The following is a 7,125-nucleotide window of genomic DNA, read 5'->3' as shown; positions in this document are numbered from 1 at the left end:
TGTTTCTTGTCATTGTGTTTGTATATATTATAATCATGTTAATCAAGTGATCAGTTGGAAAGATTCCCAAGTCCTTGAGAAGGAATGAAATGAGCCCGCCATATTCGATCTTGATTAGGAAGATAGCTCTGAACACTATAAACAGGGACGAGGGACACGTTATCTTCATCACGTATACGATCCTTTTCTGTGTGCCAGAATAAGAATAACAATACATCAACTCGATTGTAAGTTTTGACAATTTTATTTTATTTTACATATTGATTGATAGCTATTGATAATATTATGTATATAAATTTGGGCTTAAAACTTTTTACAAAAAACTTTTTGAATTTTGAGAGACTGAAAAGTTCTATTATAAAAAGGTATTTTCACTAATCATGCTTATTTTAGTAATGAAGCCACATCTGTCAATCTGCTTTAGTTCAGATTTTTGTGCAACATTTTTAGACAAAGTAGTGTTAAATTTATCTACACACTCTGATATTGATTGGGTTGTGATTTTCTACCCAATGCCTAATGTGTTCATTTCATTTGAAATTCATACTCCTCTATATGGAAGATATTTCCAGAATCTTCCACAGGGGTAGTGTGGATTTTAAATGGAGTAGCCCATTATGTCTTGGTTTCACACGCTTTCTCTTTGGCACAATTGGATGAAATCTTGTCATCTGGATCATGTAATCGGAGACTAGTAAATCAACACTAAAGGTATTTTAAGCAATTCTTTGCCAAGCTGGAATTTACATGTTGTGTCCATGTAGCGTACAGGACTGGAAAAATGTTTATTTCAAGGGAAGCTAAGCCAATTTTCACTCAAAATATTGCAAAATTTTCCATAATCTAAGGCAAATGCATGCAATATTCTGAACAGTGTTATACACAGATGTGTTTATCATGGAGCTACAGGCATGCTGAGTATTCCATCATGGTTAAGAATGATTTAAAATGCATATATTCTCAATGTAATGCATTATTTTATCTTAACTTCTGAAAGTTTACATTATCATACCTGGATTCCTAATTATTGTTATATAGGAGATACAAATACAATTGATTTTCAACCTGCATAATTAGCTCAATAAAAGCCTCAAAGTGAGAATTGTGATAATTTTCTACTGTATGACTTCATTCATGTGTGCAGGTGTGAATACACTAACTTTTGTGCTTATATAATTCAGGATGTCAAAAGTCTGAAAAATAACATAATTTTCTGCATTTCGAAAAAATGAGAATCGGTATATTTGCAATAAATATGTTTTCCCGATTCAAGATTAAAGGCCGAAAAAAGTTGTTATGGAAGATATGATCGGTCTGATTATTTTTAAAGGTCATACATGTATCCAAAACATGTATGGACTTAATTACTAGCTTATAAATAAAGACTGAACTGGGATGTTTTATTAGGCGATAGAAACAAATTAGTTCGATCTTTTGATCGACCATCGATGCTTGGTCAATCCTTATCATTTATGAAATTAATTGACCACTGTTAATTGTGATACAAATATTTGCCTGTATTGATATTGAAAAGTATAAATGTAGCATTAATTCTGATTATTAAGTTGTTATTTCATTAATAACAAGCATCGAAGCAGCATCGGCTGTCGACCCGAAGATCAAACAAATTTGTTTCTGGTGCCTTACTGTATTACTTCCTTCATGAAATATTTTTCAAAAATTCTGGAAAAGGGTCGGTCCGTCGAGCGCAACCAAACAATTTTTTTGGCCCAAATGTCAGTTGGGTTTACGGAAAATAAACAAATTTGTTTGGAGGAGGGACTTTCATCTATGAGGTTCCAATAAAACACATTGCATAGTAGCAAGCAATTTAAGCAATTTAAGACTTCTACGCTATTCATTTCAAATTTCACTCACCGGAGCGCTTTCACCAGGTCAACCGGCGTCTTCAGTGGATGTTATCTGGGTCAATCAAGGAACGTTGTGACAGGATCAAAGGGCACCAGATTGACTGGGAAAACGTAAAAGTGTTAGAGAGGGAGTCGAGTCTAAGGACGTCCCTTGTAGGGTCTTGAAACCATATCAGAACTAAAATACCCAGACAAAGGGTTAGACATCGGCCCTGTTTCGGACAACCTCCTGACACCCCCCCGGAACCAAGGGGCGCCACCACATCTTCCAGTTTGACGTCATCAACATGTGTGACGTCATCGGAGGTGTTCCAAAAACATCACTCTAAGCAACAACAAATCTTCAGAGCAATAACATCCGCCGGTTGACCCGTTGAAAGCGCTCCAGTGAGTGAAATTTGAGTAGCGTAGAATTCTTAAATTGCTTCCTATTTACATTTACCGCTACGTATGAATATACATCATTACATTGTATTGTGTTTCACATACTAGTATTTCTATTAATACAACACAAACTCATATATCTTAATATGACCCATTATATCAAAACATAGTGGTTGTCTTTGAAAAATACACATATATAAATTTCTTAATCGAGTTGATCATGAAGAACTGCATTTTTACGTTAAAACGACATCTCACACATGTGACATGGCTGAGCAGTCTATAGTTGGTGACTACAATTTCTACAAAATCTAAGTCAATCTAAGTCACTCAATGTCTTCATGGTCTTCACCATGGTCAAAAGAAATACTCAGAATATTGGCTATTTTGAAACATCTCCAACTTTAGTTCTTTAGGGAAACCACCTCCAAGTTCATTTCTTTTCCTTGGCAGTATAGAGTTTTTCTTCAAAGCCGACCACAAACTCCACATTTTGACTGGCAATGTTCTTCATTTCACCTGTGAGACTGGAGTAGCTTTTGGGTGGCAGAGCCTGTTAAAACAAGAACAAAACAAAACAAGTAAAACAGATAAATAAAATTGGCTAAACTTACCTTAACAAAGTCCGTACATCAGTTAGTTTTGGGCTAGCTGTCATGTTTTGGGCTACCACGTTTTTGCTTAAAATTAAAGTTTGTTTGGCTTATAATAGGAGACAATTATTCGGTTTTTGTTACTGCGCACGTCAAAAAAGTCCCAACTCACCCTCGCATAAATTCACATAAGTGTGTGCCAGTCATGCGCCAAAATTATCACATTGCCCCCAATGGTCTACCAGACAGAGTAAGTAAAACCCATCCAAATTGCGACAATAATCAAAATATTTACGGTAAATCTGAATAGTGGTCACATGTTGACATATTATGTGTTCGGGAAATCACGTGGCAACATTTTAAGATTTCAGGCTTGTTTACTAGTTAATTACCATTTGTACTCTTTATTATTTATCTTTGTTAATTAACATATATTTTAAATGCTGATAAATCGTGGTTGGCTGCCCATGATATCTGTTAAATTCAATGTTTTATGAATATAATTCTACCACGCAGAGGGGGTAACGCAGCAGAATTTCACACCACCTGACTTAGCTAGATTTCGAAGCTCTGCTCTTCAAATTCATGTAAATTTCAATAGCTTTGCTCCAAAGCCAACCTATTTTCCATCCAATTGAAAGAAAAAATGAAAAACCATGCCATATGCCCTCTGACACTAATAGTAAAGACAACCTCGCCTGGCGGCTCGGTGAGTGAACTTTCGCGGTTGGTGGTTGGGGTAGACCAATATCTTAGATAGACAGTGATCTTTACTGCATAGTGGTCCTACTGCATAGTGGTCATACTTACTTGTTGGTGACTTATGTAGCTTGCCTATAGTGAAGCTTGCCTTCGGCAAGCTCTGTACATGTACATGTACTGCTGGGAGTGGTTTTAATTTTTTTACAGAATCATCATGGACTAAGGGACCGTTCATTATTTCCACCGGAGGGGGCCGGGAGAATACATGGGGGGTCAGATGGTTTTTGGTCAGGCAAAAGGGGGGGTCAGATGGTTTTTTAGTTATTGAAAGGGGGGGTCAGATGGTTTTGCATCTCAAAAATCCTGGAGCTTCCGGGGGCTTCGCCCCCTGGACCCCCATCTGGAACATTGCCCTGGACCCCTGACCATTAGATTTGCGCTTTGCATGTCGGCCGACACTTTGGTCCTAGTCCAGATTTAAGTCGGGCCTCACCTGTTTTTCACCTGCCACGGTGTGAAGTGACAGAAATTTGCACCAAAAGTAAGTAATTTATTATAACATTTTGAAAAAATGGGTCATTGGGTAAAACAAAAATTCTAGATTTTGCTTCTAATTTACCAAATGTACAATACAAATTTGCTGAAATAAGAGAATTTTGAACCATATTTCATAAATATACATGTACACTGCCATTTTCGTAATAGATAATTAAGAATAATCAAGCTGCTGCACAGTAATGATGTGGTCAGACTCTTCTTTGTTCTTTTACAATGAAAAGAGACAACTACACCACCCCAAACCGCTCCCCCAATACACATCCACTATCAAACCCCACCCCACACAGGTGTCATTTCCATACCCTAGTTAAACTACAAAGACTCGCCCAAACAACCATGGCAGTAAACTTGGGCAATGTATTCAAATACATTATAGAAAAATAACATCATCATCATCATCATCATAATAATAATAATACTAATAGAAATTCACCCTTTCAGAAATTATATTATGGTTGTGTGATGGACAAATGACAAATGTGCAGTGACTGCCACTGAGTAGTGAACACACACAAACTACAGCCACCCTAGCCCTTTGGATGGGGTGTACATATATCTGTGTGCATGTTTTCTCTCTTTCAAGAGTTTATTAAGTTCCATGAAAGAAATTTTAGATATTTTTATATAGCCAAATATTAATTAAAATATGTATAATTATCAATTATTTCATTAATGATAACAGTAATGATTCTGGGAAGTGACAGATAAATCTAAATAATTTTGTGGATATGTTGGATATTATGACAACAAATTTTGAATCAAATTTGAGATCTATTTTGACAGTTTTAGATAATCATTTCACATTTTACATGGATCTAATTGGACCTTCTGTGTCCAAGTTTGAGCCGAACCAAGTCTGTTTGTGTTCGAGTCCGGCAAAAAGTGGACTTGAGTCCGATCGATACATCACCATAGGCGTAGACCCCCAATATTTTGCAGGGGATGCTCCATATAATCATCCCCCAATGTTGATGCCTGAATAGGTTTCTGACCACATATTTGCCCATTTTAGCCCCAAAAGTGCACATTTCCGCGCGCTTCGCGAGCATTTATTCCACTTTTGCACCATATTTTATCAGTTTAGCTTCAAAATATCAAAATTTTTAGTGCGCTTCGCGCGTATTTGTACCATAACCTTATTTTGTCGCCAGAAGGTGCTGGATTCACTATACTTCAAGAATTTTTGTTCAACCCCATCCCCCATGTCAAAAAGAAATCTACGCCACTGTACATCACTGATTAATGGTAAGATGTCACAAACTACTTTTTATTCCTTTTACTGATGAAGAAGATTTTGCAACTCATTCATTTTACACCAAAGGGGGTTATGTACTGCACCCAGCATCAACATGTATGAGAAGTTGATGCATACTTACAATTTAAGAGATTGAAAATTAATAAATCAGCTTGATAGTTTATTAAACTTATTTGATTTTTTATATTCTGTATGATTGAATTAAATTACAACTTAAAAATGAAATAAATTCGTTTTACAGCCATTTTAGCCTAATTACATAAAACTAATGAATTATAATAATTTTGACCCCAAGTTTCCAAACCTGCCACTTGAAAGATTGTTCTTGGTGCAAAAAAACTGCAGTGGTATGGATAATATCACAGTGGTATTGAAGTACATGTACTAGCTGGAGCACAGGGTGGCAGTTTGAACCAAAAACTGTGTACATGCATGTGAAATGAATAATATTTTAGAAAAATAAATAAAACAAGTTAAAATACCCTGTGGGGTTCTACCTACTTGAAGCTATATGAGGATGTGCCACGATTTTCGGGTCCTTTTCAGCGATTTTGGTATATTGATGGGTGGCTATTCAGTAAAGACCAATATTTGGAGAAAAGTGCCCAATTACTGCAATTAGGGTAAATTTTAGGTGCTTTTTGTGAAAAATTGGTATACTGATAGCCGGGTGGCAAAAACAGTAAAGGCATAATTTTTCAGCCTGACATGTGGCAGTGACTTGATGCGTTGAGGCAGCTGATCCATGCTCGCATCTATTGCGCGTCATTGCGCGTGTGCATACGTCAGCGCTTTAAGTGTCCACTAGCTACTTGAAGCTGTGCATATAAATGAAATGCACACTGACATCACTGCTACATGGTGATGAAAAATGGTACAGATGCGAGAAAGTCAGCATTCAAAGGTCTGTGTGGCACATCCCTGTAACCAAAATTACAAAGACCCCATTTGGTTGGTGGGGGGGGGGGGCCATATGATTTTCATGTAGCTCGGAGGGGGGGTCATATGGTTTTTATTATCGGAGAAGGGGGGGGGTCATATAGTTTTCGGCAGTGACTTTCTGTCTGCTCCCGGCCCCCCCTCCGGTAGAAATAATGAACGGTCCCTAAACCAGGCAGGGATTGGCCTATATACATTTTCTTTAATAATCATGCTAATACCGGTACTAGTCACTTGCTTGGGTTTGTTTTACTTGGGGGATCACTGGATCTTTCAAGGTACTGCGAGGGCTCTGATCAAGAGCTAAGTTTATACACTTAATATATTTAATATGATACTAATTTTTTGTTATAACCAACTGGTACACGAAATATACTACCTAAGAAAGGTGATTATCAGCCTTCACTCAGCAATTTGACATGCCCGGCATATCCAGGCCCCGGGATCCAGGCATTCTCCGTCTGGCCAACATGACTGTCGCCCTCAATACGTCTGTTCACAAATTTAAATAACAATACGCTATTTACATATCAATGCGGCCTCATGCTAATTAAAGCTGCCGCTTCCAGGAGTTCTTCTATGGTACATCTAAGCCTTGTTCAAGGCCATCTAAGATTTCCTCCCTGCTTGAACTATTTTGGGGTTCGCGAATTCAGTGAGCAGGTGAGGGCCACAGATTACGGCTATTAATGACCGTGCGTATGCTGAAAAATCGAACTTGGAATAGGTAGCCGCAGTCTGTGCCCTCATATCATGGACTTGGCGAGCCCCAACAGCAGTGCAGATTAGAAACTAGGATTCAAGTGCTGGTCATGAGGGAGGA

This window comes from Amphiura filiformis, chromosome 2, assembly GCF_039555335.1.
Source record: "Amphiura filiformis chromosome 2, Afil_fr2py, whole genome shotgun sequence".
In the NCBI taxonomy this organism is placed as follows: Eukaryota; Metazoa; Echinodermata; class Ophiuroidea; order Amphilepidida; family Amphiuridae; genus Amphiura; species Amphiura filiformis.
This window is presented reverse-complemented; position numbering follows the sequence as displayed.